General features: G+C 54.7%; 1 protein-coding gene across 12 annotated transcripts in view; it reads right to left on the minus strand.

Moving 5' to 3' along the window:
- Nucleotides 1–21812, minus strand: part of LINGO1 (leucine rich repeat and Ig domain containing 1) — a 204366-nt gene that overhangs the window by 167661 nt on the left and 14893 nt on the right. For 4 of the 12 annotated variants that reach the window (XM_073996479.1, XM_065548250.2, XM_015453153.4 and 1 more), the window contains exon 2: nucleotides 13237–13351. The exons of 4 other annotated variants lie outside the window; for them this stretch is intronic. The gene's annotated coding sequence lies outside the window, so the exon portion shown is untranslated. Of the gene's footprint in view, nucleotides 1–1383; nucleotides 1721–13236; nucleotides 13352–21812 lie in introns of those variants that run through there. 4 more of the 12 variants (XM_073996482.1, XM_065548256.1, XM_065548257.1 and 1 more) reach the window with 1 other exon arrangement.

The raw sequence follows: 21812 nt of genomic DNA on the forward strand, positions 1-21812 counted from the left end.
GTTTTTGGAGGAAAACGAGGAGCAGGTTCAGCTGTAGCAATTTGCTCCAGGGGAAAATTATGTTCCCGTGCTCTATTATACAGAACAGAAGGAACATTTGGTGGGTTGAATACTTGTTAATTTATTTCTCTGTTTGTTAATGGGCTCCACACGATGCTCAAGTGTGCGCACGCGTACACACACACACACACACACACACACGTGCCTGCGTACACATGTGCGTCAGCAGGAGGTGGCTCCACGCTCCCACTCCCCAAGTTTTCCTGCTACCTTCCTGTCAGGCACCACTCAGGGTCGTGCTTTCTCCGCTCCAGGCCAGGGGTCTGCAAGAAAGCCACGTGCAGTCTTAGGACTGAGGTGAGCCCCTCAGTGTCCTCATCTGAAAAATGGTCTGGCAATGAGACGAGCTGCATATTAGGGCAAAGCCTTTGACCTTGGACCAGAAGTGAGAAGGTCCCCGATGCTGACTGAAGGCCTGATGCTCTACTTGCATAGCTCACTGGCTCCTCAAACCCTGCAAGTCCAAACCAGAATGCCTGCACCTCCACCTGCGCCAGATTCCCCATCTCAGAAAATGGTGCCGCTTGGGCCAAACCGACTCCGCCCCAAACAGGACTCTCAGCCTTCCCATCCCATGGTCACTCTCCAACCCCTCTCCTAGCCACCCCGACTCCTCGCCATCTGCACCACCATCCTGCAGCCATGACCCCACCTCTCTCCTAGGTCCCTGCACCCACCTCCCCTCAAGGCTCCCTGCTCTTCCTGCCACAGCCTCTAATCCATTCTCTCCACCCAGAGGCCAGAACGGAATTTGGAAAGCACAAATCAGATCCCGTCACTCACTGGCTTAACCCCCTCCAGAGCACACCCCTGCTCCTCAGCAGGGTGGCTAAGGCTCTGTTTCCCACCCCTGTCCCCGCTCTCTCCCTCACTCCCCACCCACCAGCCACACTATCTTCCTCCTGGTCTCCAGACACAGCCAGCTACTTCCCACCTCCCAGCCTTTGCCTTGACATTCAGCCCCTTCAGCCTCAAAGTCACCTCTTCAGAGAGGCCTGTCTGGATGCCCATCGGAGCAGCTCACCCTGCCCCAGCCACTCCCTATTCCATAGCCCTGTCATTTCCCTCCTGGACTCAGCACAGTCTGAGATTACCCAAATTACTTGTTTGCCGTGCTGTTGCTCCCTCAAGACGGGAGGCTACCTGGGGGGAGGAACAGTGCATAACGTTCTAGCTGCTGGGGATACCGCGCTTCGTACGTGTTTCATCAGCACTTGATGATCGGGTGAATGAAGGAGTGAATGAAAGGGCAGGCTGGCTCCAAGCCAGACGGGAGAGGTGAGAAGGATCAGGGTCCCCGTGCCCAAAGTCTCCTGCCCCTACCTTGGTAGGGCCTCAGTACCTCTTCCGCTCAGGAAAGGGAGCAGGTGGGGCCGACGTTCATGGAGGAGCATCGATAAGCAGGGCCCTTTTCTCTAAACAACTTCATGAAGCAGCTACAAGGAAGCAGAGAGCTTCACCTCTCTGAGACCGGTCTCTTCGTCCGTTTAATGGGGATAATCCCAGGTCCCAACTTCTAGGACTGCTGTGTAGATGGATGAGACTGTATCTCAAAACTGTGAGGTGCTGCTGCTGCTGCTGCTAAAACTAATCCCATCTCTTACAGAGGAAGAAGCTGGAGAGATTGTGGGAGTTGCCTGGAGTCCCAGAGTCAGAAAGCAGCGAAGCTAGACCCAAATCCAGGCTTGCCTGACTCAGGAGCCAGTGCTTTTTTCTCTCTGTGCTGGACCCACTCCAGCCGGGAGTGGGAGGTGGGATACAGGAAGCCTTTCTCCGTTTGCACCTCAGTGGTGTTCATTTATGTTCCTGAGCGCAGCCTGACTTTGCCTCGCCTTTCCCCCAGGTTTGGCACACAGACACTAGGAAGCTGGGAGGGCTGGCCAGGGAGGATGGTGCTGCCCCCACCCCACTCATCCCCGAGGCAAGGGAACTGGGAAGGAGGCAGCTGCCCAGGCCTGGGACAGGTACACTGAGGCATGCTGAGAGACAATCTGTTAGGAGCCTCCTTTGGGTGGTCTGAGGTTGGGGGGACTGGCAGGCCGGGGTCTCCAGGAGGTCCCAACAGGAAGAGTTGGTTTGCATAGCAAAGGAGGAGGAATTGCCCTCCAGCCAGCACCTTCCCCGCCCTAGCCAAAGGCACAGAGCCAGCAGGAGAGAGCAGAACTCAGGAGGCTGTGGGGCTCTAAGGACACATTCAGGGCCCACTCAGGCCAGTTTGTGAGGTTGGAAGGCTGTCACTGAAGGCCCAGAGGCTTAGAGGTAAGGCTGCCTTAGCAGAGACCCTGCCCAGCTCCCGGCTGATGAGGGATCGTGCTGTAGGCAGCCAAGGTAGCTTCCCCTTGCAGCCAGTGCACATTAAGAATTATTCCTCTTGTGAGCAAACAATTTGTTACAATATCCACTGCGCACTTTTCCCGGCTGGGCGCCCTCCCATACATCCTGAATTAATCCCTGAAGTCACTCCATTCATTTAGGACATGCCTGAGTGTGCCTCTCCTTTTATTAGGGAAATTTTTCATTGTTTTGAGGAGCTCATAGGCTTTAATTTGGGGCTGAGATTTTAAAGCCTCTCTCAGTGGCTCAGAGGCATGAGTAGTCTTATATTTGGGAAGGCCCCCTGGGTTCCTAGACCTGGTAGGGCTTGGCTGGGGCCACCAGACCCCAGGGAGAAGGGATCATGGCACACGCCCGTCAGGGAGCCAGGGACTGCAGACCCCAGCGCTGTGTGGCATTGGGTCACACCCTCAACCTCTCCGAGCTTCCCTAAGAGAGGCAAAGCCAAGGAAGACTCCGTACTTGGGTATAGCTCTTCCAAGCCTGCCCAGGGAAGTCTGGGGTCATCACTTCTAAAAACCACAGCCCTGGGGAGTAGCATGGGGCCACTGAAAAAGCATGATGTGTAGAGTTCTGATTTGAAACACTGCCAGGGCAGGCCAGTCGTTCGCCTCTCCCAGTCAGGTTTCCAGCTCCTTAGAATGAGTTTAAGAGCTGGCGCCCTCTCCAGGCTGTCGTGCAAATTACACAAACCCAAGTTGGGAGGAGTCTGACTCAGGGCCTGGCACACAGTGGGTGCTCCACAAGGGTGAGTCTCCCAGCCCTCTCAGCTCACTGCGGATCCCTCCCATATCTCCCTCTCTTGGCCCTCAAGCAGCCAGAGTCCCTGGTTCCTACATTTTGGCCAAAGGCGGCCCACAGGCTGATCTCCACAGGTGGGGTCCTGCCAGTTTGGGCAGCAGCCACCAGCCTCTTCCCAGGCTTTACACAGATCCTTGACAGTGCCACCTGAGGCCCTGGAGTGTGGGGAGTCCTGTCCACAGACCCTATGCTAAATCCCGCCCCTCCCTGCAGCCCCCAGGTAGGGCTGTGTGCTAGGATCCCGGCTGTTTGATGTCTCCCTGCCCTTAGTCAGCAGACAGTGGTCCCACCCCCAACTCCTGGTCCTCCACCCCCACCAGGGCTCCAGGGCTGGGACCTCTCAGGGCTCTGACCCCCAGTCAGCAGCAGCTCTCGGACAGCTCACACCCTGTCCCGGGCTTGCTCCTCCTGCCTGGTCTTTGTTCACATTATTCCCAACCACACACGCTCTCTGTCACTCTCTTCTACCCCCAGCTTCCCCAAATCCTCCCGAACTCTAAGGACCAGACACCTTTAGGAAGCCCTCCCTGACTTCCCCAGCTTTTATCTCCTTCCTTTTCCTGAGGCTCACAGCATTTCTCCTTGATCCCTCTAACTTCACATTGCTACCCAGAGGCAAGGACCACGTCACCTACTCATGATGTGGTGGCCAACCCCGGGCAAATCCCACTGTGTACTTAGGGAGGACAGACTCATTCCGTGATGTGGGGGAAGGGTACAGAGGATCCCACTGAGGGAGTACAACACCTCTGTGAGGTAGATATCATTATGTCCACTCTGCATATGGGAAACTGAGGCTAGGAGAAAGGAACCACTTGCCCAAGAAGTGGCTGGGACAGGAACACTAAACAGTGCCATTAAGACAAAGCCCACAAATCCAGGTTCCACGTGCAAGACCCACCAGCCCTGGGCCCAGCAGGTTCACCTGTGCCATCCCATCTGATCCTCACCGCCCCTCAGGGAGGTTACTGTGCCACTCGGGAGGAAAAAGAGGTCTAGAGAGGCTGAGTCACTTGTTCAAGGCCACCCAGTAAGTGGCAGGGCTGGGACTTGAATTCAGATTATTTCAGCTCTCACTTGGTCAGGGCAGCCAATCAGGACACGTCGCCTCATCTCACCCACCACCCCTGGGGTCTGCAGGACCCATTCTCCCCTCTCTGGTGGCCCAGACTGCTGGATGGCCCCATCCCTGTCCCCAACCCCAGGCCTCTGAGGAGTGCCTACTTGACCTTTCAGAGGGACTGGGCTCCCACAGTTCTGGGTATTTACACAGACAGCCTCGGTTGCGATGGCGCCTGGAAAGTAGGCCATGCAGAGGAGGGAGGGGATGGCAGGTGTGGGCTACAAACACTCCCGCCGCCCTCCACGCTGCCTGGACAGAGGAGCCACCCTTGGCACCATCTCCTCAAATGACCTTGGCAACTGATAGGGCAGCCCCTATTGGGGCAGAGTCAAAGCCTGGGCTGCCCACTGAGGGGAGGGGCTTGGCCAGTGTCTCCAATTCCTCTTTGCTTAGTGACCTGCAGGGCCCTGGAGGACACAGGATGACAAGTCCTTTCAGTAAGAACCCTTCTCTGCATAAAGGGTCGCCTCACTTCACAGAGCCTCCCCTTCCTCCTCTGTAAGGATGGCAGTGGCAGCTGCCTCTCAGGTGCTGGGAAGATGGGAAGCACCCAGCTGGGCCTGGCACTCTGCACACTGGTCAGCCCCGCAGGACCTGAGGCTGAGCCCCTTGAGGGACATCTGCAGACACTCAGCTTCAAGTGGGACAGACCCAAGAGTCTCCCAGGAAACAAGCTAGGTCACATCGGGTGGGGGTGCCTGGCTGAAAGGCTGGTAGACACACCCAACAAAACCACCCCTGTGAGAGCTGGGGCAGCACAGCAGGTGTGGCATGGGCACCAGGGAGCTGGGCTCTCAGAAGCCAAGAGGACACTGCCCCCATCCAGAGCGCACGGTCGGGCCTGCATCCACCGCTGCATACCATCCTTAGCAAATCCCAATTTGCCTCTCCCACCTGCTCCCTCCTCCACCCTGGCTTGAGGGGAAGAGCCAGAGGAGCCTGGCAGGGTGCTCCCGGGATAGCTGAGTGTCAGGAAGTGGTCAGGCACTGATGAAACTGAGAGCCAAGCAGGACAAGAAACAGCTGCAGGGAGCCTCCGGGAAGTGCGCAGATGCTAAGCACAGGGCGTGGGCCAGAAGGACACGGGGGTCCCGGTGGAGGACTCCCATGCATGCAGCTCAGGCTGGGGGCTGGAGGGGGCTTCAGGGCTGTGCGGGGTAGGGGTGGGAATAGTCCTCTCCTCTTGGCCCTCCCCATGCCAACCCCCTGCCAACCGCTGAGCGGAAAAGCATTCCACTCTGTTGCCACCCCATCCCACACGGGGCCGGCATGCCCATCTTCAGCGTCCCCACCTCCTTGCCGGCAGCTTAGGCTCCACTCCAACCCCAGCTCAGCCTTTTTATTATTCAGAAGAGCCTCTTGATTGAAAAGGCCTCTAAGGCATCTCACAAATAAGAATCCTTTAATTGGGAAGTTGTTAACTTCTCAAAGAGGAATTTTAATTTTGTTTCCTCACCATCTCCTCTCCCCAGAACCTGCAGACTAAATGCAAAGGCTAACAAAGTCAAGCACCAGGCACCAGCTGCCAACCTCCCCAGACGTGGAGCTGTCCAGGGGCAGAGACAGGACGGGCAGAGACAGGGCAGGCAGCCTCTTGCCACCGCATAGAACCCTGGAGCCACACAGACCCCCGGTGCACCACCATGAGGAGGCTCCTGCCTCTCCCCATGGGCATGCCTGCTCCATACTCCTTACCACTCCAACCCACAGCGGGACACTTGGAGCGGAGGGCGGCAAGTGGCTCAAAGACGAAGGCATTGCCAGCCCCGCCCTGCCCTGCCTGGGTCACCATGACTGCCAGGTTCTCAGAGCCCAAATTCAATAATTCAATGATTGCCCCCATAACCCCCCTGTGGCCCTCTATCATACTCCCCTGGACTGGCCACTCATATTGATCAAGCATTTACTATGTGCCAGACACGGCTCTAAGCCCTTTACATGCCTCAGCCTACTTTATCCAAGCAAGGTAGACGTTCTCATTATTCTCAGTCGACTGATAAAGAGACTGAGACCAAGAGGCCCTAGGGAAATTGTCTAAATTCACACCACTGACGCATGGCAGAGCTGCGACTGAGTCCCAGGAGTCTGGCTCCAGAGTGGTCATAACTTCAACTACCACCTACGCCTGCTGCCCCACCCATGGCCTCTGCACTCCTTGAGGGCCAGGACCAGGACCATCTCTGTGTCCCTGGGACAGCACAGGGCCTAGCATGCAGCTGAGCTTAATAACTGTTTGCAAAGTGAATACATGAAAAAAAAAACAAAAACAAAGTACCTTCTTATTCATTCTCTCCTATGAGCCTAACCATAGGCTTGTGACAAAAACAGGCAGGCAGACTGGTCCCCAGTTCAGTTCGGTAGACGGAGGCCCAGAAGTCAAAGCCACTACCCGAGGGCACCCTGCTAAGAGGCAGCAGAGCTCAGGGGGCTCTTCCTCCTACCCCAGTGATGGGAACCTGCCTTTCACCCAAAGGATACAGGGATTGGATCACGACCAGTACACACCATGTACCATGTTCCTGGGCCCTGATTAACATCCCAGGCTGAAACTGGTGTCAGGGAAGCCCTGGTCCTAGCCATGAGGTAGGAATCTCCTCTCCATGTTCCTGACAGCTTGGGGCAGCCTCGATACTCCTCCTGTGCAACCCATGGCATGAGATGCTTACCACCGCCAAGGCTGCCGGGGACAGTTCACTGCTGTGAAAATCATAGCTCTAGTTGCCTGCTGTTACGGGTTGAATTGTGTGCCTCCAAAAATGATGTGCTTAAATTCTAACCCCCAATACCTCAGAATGTGATCTTATTTGGAAATTGGGTCATTTGAGATGTAATTAGCTAATTAGGATGAGGTCATACTGGAGTAGGGTGGCCCCTTAATTCAATATGACTATTGTCCCCATAAGAAAGAGGGATTTGGAGATACGGTCTAAATTGTTAAATACTGGCCAGGCGCAGTGGCTCATACCTGTAATCCCAGCACTTTGGAAGGCTGAGGCAAGTGGATCATCTGCAGTCAGGAGTTCAAGACCAGCCTGGCCAATATGGTGAAACTCCATCTCTACTAAAAATACAAAACTGAGCCGGGTATGGTGGTACATGCCTGTAGCCCCAGCTACTCGGAGGCTGAGGCATGAGAATCACTTGAACCCGGGAGGCAGAGGCTGCAGTGAGCTGAGATAGAGCCACTGGACTCCAGCCTGGGTGACAGAGTGAGACTCCATCTCAAAAAATAAACAAACGGTTAAATAGTTAAATATTGTATGGAGAACAATTTGGCAATATGGCCATGTAAAGAGACATGGGGTAGCCATCTACAAGCCAAGGAGAGAGGCCTGAAACAGATCATCCTTCACAGCCTTCGGAGGCAACCAGCCCTGCTGACACCTTGGGGTTTGGGGATTTGGGGCTTTGGGGTCTTTTTGAGACAGGATATTGCTCTGTCACCCAGGCTGGAGTACAGTGGCTCAATCATAGCTCATTGCAGCCTCAGTCTCTCAGGCTCAAGCAATCCTTCCACCTCAGCCTCCTGAGTAGCTGGGACCACAGGTGTGTGCCACCATGCCCAGCTATTTTTTGTATCTTTTGTAGAGACCATGTCTCGCCATGTTGCCCAGGCTGGTCTCAAACTTCTGGGCTCAAGTGATCCTCCCGTCTCAACCTCCTAAAGTGCTAGGATTACAGGCGTGAGCCACAGTGCCTGGCCCCTGAAACACCTTTGCCAGGCCGCTATAGCTAAGTACCATAAACTGGGTGGCTTAAACAGAAATGGATCGTCTCACATTTCTAGAAGCTGGAAGTCTGGGTGGTGTGGCCCCAGCCAGGGCCTGAGGGTAGGGGAAGAGGGTCTTCTGAGCCCTGCACTGCTCTGTGAGTTCGCTTCTTTAAGAGAAGACTAAGGAGGAACAGAAGAGAACAATGCCCTGGGGAGGCCCCAGGAAGGCAGGTGTGGAGGGAGGCAGGTCCTCTATCCATCCACCAAGCCACAGACATTGCCCAAATCCCCACCACATGCTGGGCCCCCCACTGGGTTTGGCGGGGTAGAAAAGGAGAGCTTCTAGATGCCAAACATAGCTCCTGTCCCATGTGGACCCTAGAGCCAGCCATGGAGACTTCAGGGAGGCAGATTCAGCTCAGCCAGTATAAAGAGGAGCCATATAAGAGCTGCCTCCAGGGCCTGAGCTGCCCTGGAGAGAGTGAGGTCCCTGTCCCTGAAGGTGTGCAAGTAAAGGTCAGAGGACCATGGTCTCAGGGATACCTATACTCCCTCATCATGAGCTTGGGTTGGGCCAATGGGTCCCAACCTGGCTGACCATCAAAAGGTGGCTGTGGGGCTTGTGAACCAGGCAGATTCCTGGGTTCTCCCAGCAACCCTGGATCAGACGGTCTGGGTGGACCGCAGATGATTCCTGTCTCTAATAACGTCCCTGGGTGGTCCTGATGCAGAGCCAGGCTTGGGCGCCCTGGCCCACAGAGCACCGTGGTTTGAATGGGATTCTGTTTGGGAAGAGCTTTGACAACAGTACTTGAGGGCAGGGCAGCATGTAGATGGCAGACATGAGGGACAAGAGGATGAGGACGGCAAAGAGGAAGACAAGCTGAGGATCATGACATTGATGAGTTGGGTGACCTGACAGGATAGCTCACCACAAGCCATGAGGCCTGGGGAAACAGGTAAAAGGCACATGTGGACATGCAAAGAGGCCGAGGGAAGCGGGGGGTCAGGGAAGACATTCTGGAAAATGTGGGATTTGCTGGTGGTTAAGAAAGCATTCTACATGGAAGGTGAGGCTGAGCGTGGTGTGTGGGGGATGGAGGAGAGTAGCCTGTTGGAAAGAAGGGCGGGGAAGAAAGTATGGGCTTGAGGGAGACAATGAAAGGCCTTCTACAAGCAGGAGAAGGAGTCTGCATGTCAACCTTAAACAACAGGGAGCCCCTGAAGGTTCTTGAGGGGGAACATGACCTGGAGGAAGGCCTGTAGTAGTGACCACTAGTAGGGCTCAGAAGGGCCTGGGCTGCTCCAGACTCACCAGTTAAGAGTCCCTTGCAAGAGAAAAGGGTGAGAGGATTAGGCCTAGTATCAGCACCACACTTCCTGCCGACAGCAGCCCTGACAAGCATTACAGAATGATGGTGCCAGCCATTAGGCCACTTGGGAGGAGCAGCTGGGAGGGTGAGCTGTAGCAGTTTCTCCAGGCTGGTAAATCTGGGGACCTTTTCTGCAAAGCTAGAGTAACAGCCCACCCATAAGCAGGGAGCTCCCCAGGGCTGGATTCACCCCAAGCAATGAGGCCCAGATTTCTCCTCTACATCATCTTGTCCAGGCTCAGAGGCTTCAGAAACCACCCAGATACTGACTCCCCCCACAACTGCCTCTCCAGCCCAGCTCTTCCCACAGCTGCAGGCTTTACTGTCTGTGTAGCCTCCCCACACGATGCCGGCACCTCAAACACTTGCAAGCAGGATCTTGCTTTTCCCTCCAAACCCACCCTCAACCCCTGTTCCTCGGCTCAGGCCAAGGCTCCAGTGCCCACCCCGTTCCCAGGCTGGCCCTCTCCCAGTCCACAGCTCATCCTTCAGCAACCCCTTCAAAGTCTCCAAACACAAGCCCTCCTCCCGCCCAGGCCCAGCCCCACCATCTCTAGTCTGGACTGATGCCGGGGTCTCCCACTGGCTTACCAGCTTCTACTCTTGCCCACCCACCCTACAGTCCTTTCTGCAGTAGGCATCACTCTGTAACTCCGGGCCCTGCTCAGCCCCTCTTCCTCAAGGGCTGCCCAGCTGTGAGGGCCTCTATGCTGGTCCCAGCTCAAAGCCCATCCAGAGCTCCATAGGGCCTGCTCCCTCTCCTCAGGCCTCTGCTGAAATGGCCCCTCATCCGAGAGGCCTTTCCTGACCATGCTCCACAGAAGGGCTCCCATTTCATGCCTGCCCCCTTTTCCAACCTTATTTTTCTCTGTGGCATTTATTACTCCCTAATCTTATATTATGGATTGATTTATCTGGTTTCTTCTGTCTACTCTGTTACAATTTAGGCTCTATGAGGGCAATGCCATGGTCTAACCTATTCACCCATGGATGCCGTGCTGGGCACATAGAACAATGCCTCATGTGTAGCAGGCACTGAGTATGGGCTGAAGGAAGGATGAACAAACCACTGCACATTCATCCTTGGGAGAAATAGGCCCACACCCATGGGTGATCCCAACCCAGCATGACAGAAGTGCCGGGGCCAACAGATGTGCACAGGGAGGGCGGCACTAGGGAGGGGCCCACAGCTCCACGCAGAGATCAGGGAAGCTTCCTGGAAGAGACGACAAACCACCTCCAGCCTCCTCCCTGGCCCTCCAGGGTCCCTGTCATAAGCCTCCGCCCAGTGAGGGGATGAAGGAGAGGCTGGTCTGACCAGCTGTGCTGACCCAGGAGTCTGTAAGTGTTCAGAGCTGGTGCCTGCATCCCTCCTGCCTGGCAGGAGGAGACCTGGGCAAGGCTCCCCACAGAGCAGAGGGGCCTGGTTTAAACATCACGGATCCCACCAGTGAGGGAGAGGTCATCTGGGATCCCAGCTTTGCCTGCCCTTTCCTCCCAAACACACAGCACCCTGCTTCCTCCCCTCCAATCACTGGAGCACCGAGGGAGACAGCAATGGAAGCAGGGCAGCAAGGACAAACCTGAGCTTTCTCCAAGAACTTAGAGCTTTGCTGAGTGAAGCTCCAATTCCTCAGCCTCCGGTGCAAGCCTCCAGTGCTCCATGCCAGCCCTGGCCCCTTCTGGCCCCGCCACTCCCCAGACACATTCCAAACTCCCCTGCCACTGCACCTTTGCTCAGGCTGGACCTACCCGGCCACCCTAAACCTTCCCTGCCCATCACAACCCTACATCCATGACTTCCTTCATTCAGGCATTATTTATAATGACAGAACATCAGAAACCACCAAAATACACAACAGAGAATTGGCTAAACACACTATGGTACACGCAGGCTGAAACATTACACTGCCATTAAAAATCACATTATAGAAAGTATTGAATGATAGGAAAATGATCTTGGTATGGGATTAAGTGCAAAAGGCAAGTTAGAAAATAGTAAGTACAGCTTGATCCCAATTATGTCATAAATACATGTTTTGTAGAAGACTGACGGGCTAAACACCCATCGCTCACACTTTTCTATAGAGAACACACATTACTTTTTTTATAACCAGAAAAATAAAATGCTTGAAAAGCACCTTACAGACTTCAAGGCTTAGCCCAGGTGTCACCTGTTCCAACAATCCCTGCCAGACCCCCAGCTGACTGTGGCCCTCCTGCCCTGCATCAGTTCCCACCTGCATCTCCCCGCCCACTGAACTCCCCATGCCCCCGGGCTGTGGTGCCTGTGGGTGCTGCCGTCTGCCTGAGCAGTGGGGAGGCTGCTCACGCCCCTGCCCCCTGCCCCTGTCACGCCGGTTGCTGCACAGACAGCTCTGACCCTACCCTCTCACCCATCTCCCAGCAGCAATTACAGGTTAAACTGGAGGGGCTAATTAGTTGCTCATTCTACCCAGAGCCAACTAATTAGCAGAAATATATATATATCTTTTTTTTTTTTTTTTTTTTTGAGTCTTGCTCTGTTGCTCAGGCTGGAGTGTGATCTTGGCTCACTGCCAGCTCTGCCTCCCGGGTTCACGCCATTCTCCTGCTTCAGCCTCCCGAGTAGCTGGGACTACAGGTGCCCGCCACCATGCCTTGCTAATTTTTTGTATTTTTTTTTAGTAGAGATGGGGTTTCACCATGTGAGCCAGGATGGTCTCAGTCTCCTGACCTTGTGATCTGCCCGCCTCAGCTTCCCAAAGCAGAAATATTTTGATGGTGCTAATTGGGCTTCCAAGCAAGGTCTAGTGCCTGGGAAGGAAATCCAGGCCTCTGCTCCCACCAGCTTCCCAGTGTGAGGACAGGGCTGGCTGAGCCTCAGCCACACACAACCGTCACCCGATCCCTCAGGAGAAGGGAGTCCAGGCCTGCCGCCAGGCTTCTTCCTCTGAAAAATAAGGACAATCCGCCAGGCCAGCCTGCTGCCCCAAGCCCACCCTGCTGTTCCCTCTGTTTAGCAAAGTCCCTCTGCAGCCCTCTCATGGGTGACAGAGGCCTGTCAAGAACAGGGGACTGGCCCAGATGTGGAGTAGAGGTGACTTGTCCAAGGTCATGAGCAAGTCAGGGGTCAAGCCAGGCAGTAACCCAGGTCCCCCTCCTTCCCCATCTCCCACTTCTCTGGGACACGCTGTCATTTCTCCACAACCCCTCACATGGACCATGAAGTGAAAGGACCTGTTACCTCCCACAATTCTGGGGATCCTACTCCTCGTGATACAGTTCAAGAACCCATCTGCTCTATTCACAGAGAACCAAGGTCACCTGGCTGCCAGTGCTTGTCGCACAAACACACCTGGGGTCTAAGCCTCATCCTGCCCTGAAGGTGTCTGGACCCGCACGCTGTCTCTGGTGTGGAACCCTGTTAAACTCCACACATTAAAGCCAATGTCGGCCTCTTGACAGTTCCTTGGACCCTGATTGTCTCAGTCCACGTCTTCTGGCTCCCTCCCGACCTGAAGTCAGGCACACATTTGGTCAACAATGTGACAGGACCAAGGACAGAGCCCTGCAGCCTGCCCTCAGAGACCTCCCATGCCACGTGGGAACCCATTAGCCGGAACTGTCCATGAAACCCAGTTGCTGGGAAGAACGCCCCAGGCTTCCAAGCTGCCTGCCGGAGCCCTGCTACAGCAAGGGCTGGCGGCAAGTGGCACCGCCACAGCAATCTCCTGAGCATGGCTGCATGTGGTGGGGGAGAGATGGGGAAAGCCCCAGAAAGAGGGCCCCATGACAGCCTCCCCTACAGACCCCACACCCTCCATGCCCCGCTGCCCAGAGTGGCGTCTTACCTCGGGTTGGGTGGGTGTCTGGGGAGCACAGTTGGGCGGGGCTCAGCCTGGGCTGGACTCAGTTGCCCTCTCTGCCTCTGGGCACTGGAGCCTCAGGGCCTGTGGCTGCCAGAGGCTGTGCGGAGAAAGAAGAGGTGGCTGTCAGCTAGAGCAGGGCAGCAGGTGGTCATGGTGCAGTGGGGGCCACGCCTGCAAATGGGGTCTGATCCCGCCTGGCTGAGCCATTAAAAACTCATACATCCCACACACACTCTCTCTGACACACTCACACTTGCACACACTCACACATGTACTCTCATTCACTGGCAAACTCATGCTCACACACATAGATGTGTTGTCAATTGTGCATGCGCATGCGTGCATGTGTGCGTGCACACATACACACACTCATGACACTAGCCGGGGGCAGGCAGGGCTCTGGGAAGGGCAGGGTTTGTGGCCCCAGGCAGGCTAGAGTCTGACTACGCCGCTCCCACCAACCGGCCCTGTGGCCCTGGGAAAGCCACTTCTCTTATCCATAAAAGGGAGATACCATCTCTCCTGCCAGGACTGCTGGGAAGATAGAAAGAGAGAAGGGACACATGGCCTGGCTCACAGTAGGTGTCCAGCCAATGCCACTGCCTGCCTTCCTCCCCAACTAGGCCACAGGAGGCAGGCCGCAGTCTGACCCCTGAGAGGGGATGATGGGCAGCAGCACCGGGGTGCCTCTCCCTGGGCCTGAGCCTCAACTTCCCAACCCCCACCTACTCACCCTCCCATTCCCCAGCCTTTCCTGCCTTTTTTTTTTTTTTTTAAGAGGCAGAGTCTTGCTCTGCCCCCCAGGCTGGAGTGCAGTGGTGCCATCATAGTACACTGTAGCCCAAACTCCTGCGCTCAAGCGATCCTCCCACCTCAGCCTACCAAGGAGCTGGGACTACAGGTGTGTGTATCACCACGCCCAGCTAATTTTTAAATTTTTTTTGTAAACTATGTTGCCCAAGCTGGTCTCAAACTCCTGGCCTCAAGCAGTCCTTCCACCTCGACCTCCCACAGTGCTGGGATTATCGGCAGAGCCAATCATGCCCAGCCACCCTGCTTTATTTCTTCATCATGTATTCTCCAAGGGTTCCTCTAGACCAGACGCTCCAACCTCTGTGAGTAAGGGAGGGTGCTAGGAAGTTCTGGCTCCTTGGCAAGGCTCTGAGGCCTCTATAGTGCAGGACATAACCTCAGCTCAAAGTCCAAGGAGGCGGGTTAACTCTTAGCTCTCCCTCTACCTGGCCAGGTGGCTCTGGGCAAAGCTTCTTCCTCTGTACCTCAGTTTCCTCAACCTCTCAGATGAAGCCCCAAATCTCTTTCTGAGCTGCTGCAGAGAGGTTTCAATCAGATCTGTGTTTCCCAAAGTAGGAGACACATGCTTCTGGGAGTGCACAAGGGGATTTCGTGGTGTGCAGACAAATGTTTTCATTTTCATAGTTACGTGTTTCTCTTTCTGTGTATTGGAAAAAAAAAATGACAGGCACATCACAGGTGTGATTTCCTGGATGTGTGCTTGGGGAGCATCATGGTAATCCACCTTCAAACATAAGTCAATACGAAGACAAGGATTAAGAAAACACGAGTGCAGGTGGTGCCCAGTGGTGGCTTCAACCGTGATGGTGAAAGGGAAGCTCAGGAAGCTGGCATCGAACCCAGCACCTGGCTCCCGGCAGCCCTTGAGAGGGCAAGCAGCTTCCACCTGCCCTGGAGGGCCAGGCCAGCCCCTCCTTTCTGCTCCATTCCCTGTTGGGTGCCATCCAGCACTGGCCTAGGTCCCCAGGGTCATTTACAAGGCCTTCTGGATGGGATTGATGGAAGGATGGGCAGATGGGGCTCCAAATGACTGCTATAATGTGGGCAGAAGATGGAAAAGCCCTCAGGGTCCCTCCCAGAATTAACATTCTATCAAATCTAAGATGCAAATGCTGGAATTTCTAGCCGCGTGGTAGGTGAAGATGTAGGAGATGCTTTGAGGCTAGGGTCTTCCTATATTATGGGCTGCAGACTTCTCCAAGGAGGCAGAGAAATGGGTGCTGAGCAGGCTCCAGGGCCCACTTTGGCTTTCCAATCCTGACAACAGAGCCATGAAGCAGCCCAGACCAGGGAAGAGAGGCCTGCCCAGCCCCACGGTTCACCAGCCCCAAACTAGGCCCCTGTTGCCAGCCAGCCCTGTGTGCACCTCCCACTGGTTGCTGATTCTGGAGGACAGGACAGAACATAGCGGTGCCAGCCTGGGACAGAGGGGTAGCAGAGCCTGGGCAGCTCCTCAGGCCCACGTACCCCAAGCCAGGTCTAGCCAGACAGGGGCGCTGTCAGCAGCCTCCCGAGCTGGATCCCAATAGACTGGCACGAGCCAACCAGGCCCAGGCCAACCCGGGCAGCCCTGTCCCTGGAAGGCCTCCAGACCACCTGGCTGGCAGCCCTGAGCCCAGCTCCACCTGAGCTGGCAGGGTAAGCCATCCCCACAGTGCCATTCCGGGCCCCCAGCTGCCACACTCCAAGACAATGAATGGGCCTCCCGCTCCCTTCCCCCCAAATCTTCCAAACCTTCCTAAAGCTCCCACTCTCCTCTGTGGCATCACAAGGAGTTGCTATGGAAATGGGACCACAGGCAGAGCATGACAATGATTTGGGGCAGGGGAGGAGATGCAGTGGGAGCCGGGCACTCTCCTGGACACGAGGTCTGCTGGAGTGCCAGGTCCCAAGAAAGACATGAAAGCCCAGCTGCAGGCCTCACAGCCAAGGAGGGTGGAGGGGGCTGCAGCCAAGGTTGGGGGCCTCCTACCCGCCCTCTTGGCTCCTTGCCACCTCAGTGGAGCCCAGGGAGCTCTCAGCCTGTGTAGCCTGTGTGTTCAGCAGAATGAACAAATGCCCTGGAGAATGTGAGACCTCCACAGAAACAGCTATCCAAGGACTCTGACAAAGGGTTCAGCACTGAGCGGGGCTGACACCCAGCACACACTCAGCAAACACTGATCAGAAAGCAGGGCCCTGGCATGTGTACTGAGTGTGTATGTCATGTAGGCCTGTGCCTGCTCTGGACAACATGGAGCATAATCACAGAGCTTGAGAGGCCCATGCCCACTGTACAGATGGGGAGACTGAGGTCCAACCAGGGTCAGGGTCACACAGAAAGTCAACCAAAAAGCCAAGCCCAGAGCCCAGGTCTCCTCTTGACCAGACCTGAGCCCTCTGATCAATACCCCTAGCTATTCCCTCATTAATTCATTCTACTTCTGTTAAGTATGTACCATGCGCTTGGTCAGTGGAACAGGGAGATATAAAGGATGCTGCTCCTGCTCAGAGGAGACAGACCATCATGATCAGAGGGTGGGTGCCAGGCCAGAAGGCCAGGGACTGCAGGAGCCTGGGGAAGGGTCCCTCAGAGTTTTAGGTTATGCACTTCTGAGCCATGCTTCTAAGAGACCTCTGAGTTTCCCCAACTTTTCTCCCAGCTGCTCCCCTAGCCCAAGGCCCCCCTACAGTCCACCTGGGGCCCACACCTCCAGGAGGTAAAGGGGGGGTATTTCTCATTAGCACCCCAGGCCCCAGGAATGAGGGACTATGAGGAAAGTGCCTTGCTAGCCAGAAGTAACTCAAAGAATGTGGGCCCCAGACTTCCCTCCTCCTCCCCAGCCTCAGCAGCTCCCACATTGTTCATTAGGTCCTTGCCCTTTCTCTCTCTCTTTCCTGGGCACCTCCCATGAGCCAGGCATGACACTGCACCTGGGGTGGCCCCGCTGGCCACCATCCTGACGGAAGGAGTACAAGTCCCTGTCTCTTTGTCAGCAGCATGCAAGCTCTCTCCTGTGATTTTTGCTGGGTTTTTTTTTGTTTTTGTTTTTGTTTTTTGGTGGGGGGATGGGGCTGTATGGAGAGAGTAAGACGGAATACCTTTCAGAGTTTGGCTTGGAAGACCCACCAGTTCTGTGTGTGCCATGTCTCCCAGTGGCTGCGACAGCCGCCCAGGACCTATGTTACACAGGTGGAAACCAAGGCCCTAAGAGGTGGCCAGGTGGACTCCGGGGAGCTCAGCACTGAGAACGCAGGACGGGGAAAGACCAGCAAGGAAAGACGGGAGGGCCAGGTCCACAGCTGTGGGAAGGGAGAAGAAGCTGTCTTGGAAGGCTTCCTGATGGAGGAGGGATTAGGATTGGCTCAGGGCCCTCCCTTGGGCTCTGGCAGGAAGAGTCTCTTCCAGAGAGAGAACCAGGCCAGGGCTTCCCCTGCCAGCCCACATGACTTGGGGCTAGGCTGGCAGGTGGAGGGCAAGGGGGGCACATTCCATGACAGCTGCCATCCTGTCCCCAACCCACTAAGGGCTGCCACCACTGCCACCTCACGTCCTTAGTTACTGCTGCCTGATAGGAAACCAACTGGGGAAGGGAAAACAGCAGAGACAGAGGAATGGGGGCAGAGCATGCGAGAGACAGAGGCTCTGAGAGAGACAGAGCAGCAGTGACCCCAAAGCCAGCCGGACAAAGGGAGAGTAGAGAGCTGAAGATGGATGGACGGATAGGGCCACCCTCCCCTCCCCAAGAGCCAGGCCTGCAGCTGCCGAGAGGAACAGACACACAGCTGGGAAGGAGCCTACAAACCAGGGCTTTGCAAAGATATTTCAGCAATAAAATTCTTATTTGAAATGAAATCTGATGCAGTGGGGGAAGCATTTCTATGCCAGACATTAAATCCAGAAGCCATAAAGTGAAATTTCAACAAATCCAACCACTGTACATAAATGTGTAAAACATCCGTACGGCAAAAGACACATAAACAAAGTTAAAAGGCAAATGAGACAATGGAAGAAAATATCACTAATATGCAAAGAGCCCCTACAAATCAATAAGAAAAAAGACAAAAGAAGAGAAAAATTGGCAGTGAATTAGAAATCTGCAGAGGAGGAACTAAATTGGCCAATAAATGCATGAAAAGATGTTCTATCTCACTAGCAACCAGGGAAATGCAAATGAAAGCGACATGCTACCATTTCTTGCCTATCAGATTGGGAAAAATTTAAATGATTGATAACAAGCAGTGCTGGCAAGGATGTGGGAAAATGAGCACTCCCAGACCATTGGAGGGAGGGGGAGTTGGCCCAACATTTGGAAGAGTAATTTGGCAATATTGGTTAACATTTTAACCCACACAATCCACAACCTAGTAATTCCACTTCCAGGAGCCTCTCCCATAAAATAATAGCACAAGCACTCACATATACATGCTCAAGGATGCTCATGGAAACACTGCTGCTAAGACTGAAAAAGAAATTCGAAATGGCCTAAACGTTTATCAATAAGGGAAAGTTCAAATAAAATATGGCATGTCCACGCTATGGAACACGCTGCAGCCATCTGACAGAATGAGGCACGTCTATGTATAACAATACAGAAAAAATCAAGCTGTAAAATGCTATTTCAGCATAAGCCCATTTCTGTAATTAATGATTTGTTGCTATATGCCCCAAAAGGCTGGAGGACAATACGCCAGGATTTACAGCAATCACCTCCCAGCGGTAGGACAAGGGGGCTTTCATGGCCTCTGTTTTCCACAAATGTATTGTTGGGTCTTCTATTGTAATCAGACAAACAAAATCAATAAAGAGTTAATGGGTTTTTTTAATCCTTCTCAGACCCCAATAGGAAATGCAGATCTAAGCAGGGCTGGTTGAAGTGGGAGGGGACCAACACCCATGCACTCAGCCCCATCCAGGCCCAGCCCCACCCTGGTATCCCCGAGGCCCCTTCTGGAAACACTAGGGCTCTAGGACCAGTTTGAGAACCTCAGCTGGAGACTGTGGAACCCATGCCTATGCTCCCCCAGGCCAAGGTCCAAAGGGGCAGAAGGTTGCTCAAGGTACACCGGCAGCCAGGGCCTGTAGCTCCTCTGCATGGCTCCGTGCTGAGGAGGGTGTGTATTAGGCTGTGGACCCACACCTAATAGACCCACACAGTCCCAGGCGAGGGTCAGGGGTTTCTCTAGGTGTTCAGAAAACCCTGAGATGATCACAGTCCTGGGGAATCCAGAACTGGGGCTGAGGAGAGCCCTTGGGGTAAAGGGAACATAGACAGGGCCTTTGCAGAAAACTCTAGGAAAGGGTGGGCTTCAAGGCTCCAGCGCTGCAGGGAGGGAGAGAGAGAGGGAGGGAAAGAGGGAGAAGCTGGGGTGTGTTTCTCCCTCTATGTACAGAGAGTGGGGAGATGAGCCAATGGGGCGCGTGGAGGTGGCTGGGGCATGCAGGTATGTGGTGCTCACAGACAGAGGGCACATGTGGGTCTGCGGAGGTGAACTCTGGAGGGTGTGTGGGCTCCAAGTGGTATAGAGGCATGTCTGTAATCTAGAATCAGTCTATGTGTATGTGTGTTGTCACTCTCGGAGATGACAGCAAAGGGAAAGCATGTGTGTGTTTGGAGGGAGAGGAACACAGCAGACCCATGTATAAGTGTGCATAGTGTGTGTGTGGTGTGTCCTGTGCCCCCGGGTGTTCCCCAAGGTGTGCGTGTATGTTTGTGTGTATGTTAGGAGGTATAGGCAGCCAGCAGGCCTGCAGAGGGGCCAGGAGCAGGTGGCAAACTGCAGAGATCAGGCCATTCTGGAAATACCCCTCCCACTTGTGAGTCAATCAAAAATGCAGAGAAAACTGCCCAGAAGGAGTACAAGGCCCCCTCCAGTTCCAGAAGGCCCCCTTCCCTTGAACGTTTGTTTGCACAGCTCGTGTTCCACCTGCCTCCAGGAGGCAGGGGCTACGGGGACAAGCAAACTCCTCCTGATGAGTGGTGAATGACACTCTCTACCTGGGTCTGAGCTGCAAATAACACAGCTTCCTGGTGGTCTCCTGTTCTCACCTCCACACTCACCCATGTTCCATCTGCAGCTGCCAGGGGAGCACTCCAAAATGCAGATCCAACCACATGGCTGCCTGCTCCACACCCTTCTATGGCTCCCTACTGCTCCCTGCCCACACTCCTTACTGGGCCCGTCAGGCCCCCTGGGACCCATCCCCAAGTGGCCTTCAGCTTCACACCTGACGCCGGTGCCTCCCAATACTATCCTCCAATCAGATTGGGCCTCCTGTCTTCCTCAACAGAACTGAGCCTGCAAACCTTTGCACCTTCTGTTCCCCCGGGGGATGCCTGCCTTCCCTGACCAGTTCCCACTGTCCTCTAACAAGCTTCTCCCTACAGGGCTGGGGTGAAGCCCCTCTGGTACATCCACCCTGTGCTCACCTCTGTCCCACCCTCATCCCCTAAGCTGTGACTGCTGACAGGTCTGGCTTCCCCAGGGGTAGGGGATGGGTCTTGTTCTTCTCTGTACCCTAAAACCCAGCCTAGGCCTAGCACAGAGGAGGCATCAGGCACAAATGTTATAGACTGAGCCAGGAGTGGTGGCACACACCCCTAGTCCCAGCTACTCAGGAGGCTGAGGTGGCAGGATCGCTTGAGCCCAGGAGTTTGAAGCGGCAGTGAGCTAAGACCACATTGCTGCACTCCAGCCTGGGCCAGAGCAAGACCCCATCTCCAAACAAAACAAACAAACAAAAAACCTGGAGAAAAAAACCACGTTTATAGAATGAATGAATGGGTTCTCACAGTGATATAGTTTGGATGGCCCCTCCAAATCTCATGGTGAAAGGTAACCCCCAGTGTTGGAGGTGGGGCCTAGAGGGAGGTGGCTGGGTCATAGGGGTGCATCCCTCATGACTTGGTGCTGTCCTCGTGATAGTGAGTTCTCAGTAGATCTGAGATGTGGCCGTTTGAGAATGTGTGGCACTCCCTATCTCTCTCACTCCTACTTTCACCCTGTGAAGTGCCTGCTCCCACTTCACCTTCTGCCATGAGTAAAAGCTCCCGAGGCCTCCCCAGAAGCCGAGCAGATGTTGCCACCATGCTTCCAGTACAGCCTGCAGATCCATGAGCCAATTAAACCTCTTTTCCTTATAAATTACCCAGTCTCAGGAATTTCTTTATAGCAACACAAGAACAGCCTAATACACACAGCTCTCAGCCCCTAAGCCACACACAGTGGGACCTTCTTAAGGCAGCAGGATAGAGCAGAAAGGGTGTGGCCTGGGTGCTGGGACACCTAGCATCTCATCCTAGGTAGCACAACAGGTGATATGAATCATGTCACCTGGGGAATGAGTAAAGCAGGAGTTCCCAACCAGGGTTCCCAGGAAGGGAGGACTACAGAGGTCTGTGAGCCCCAAAACTGCACAAAACTGGCTATGACAATATGCATGCAGGAGCGGCTGGGCCCCCGTCTCTAACACAGTGCCATGGCTTTCATCAGATTCCTCCAGGGGCCCCCAGCCCAAAGATCCAGAAGCACCAGGCAGGAACAGGGCAAGGCTCACCCCCATAGGAACGCAGACTCGGGGCACGATATGTGCCACACATCAGGAGGGGGTACTGGGGGCAGGGACTAGGGCAAGTCCTGTGGCCCCGGGCCCCAAGCCAGGATCCCTGGGTGAGTCACTAGCAGTTGATGGCCAGAGAGGGAAGGGAGCTGTCCAAGGCAGGCAAGCTGTCTGGGTAAGGTGTGAGCTCCCCATCAGGAAGAGC

Source organism: Macaca fascicularis, chromosome 7 (assembly GCF_037993035.2).
Source record: "Macaca fascicularis isolate 582-1 chromosome 7, T2T-MFA8v1.1".
In the NCBI taxonomy this organism is placed as follows: domain Eukaryota; kingdom Metazoa; phylum Chordata; class Mammalia; order Primates; family Cercopithecidae; genus Macaca; species Macaca fascicularis.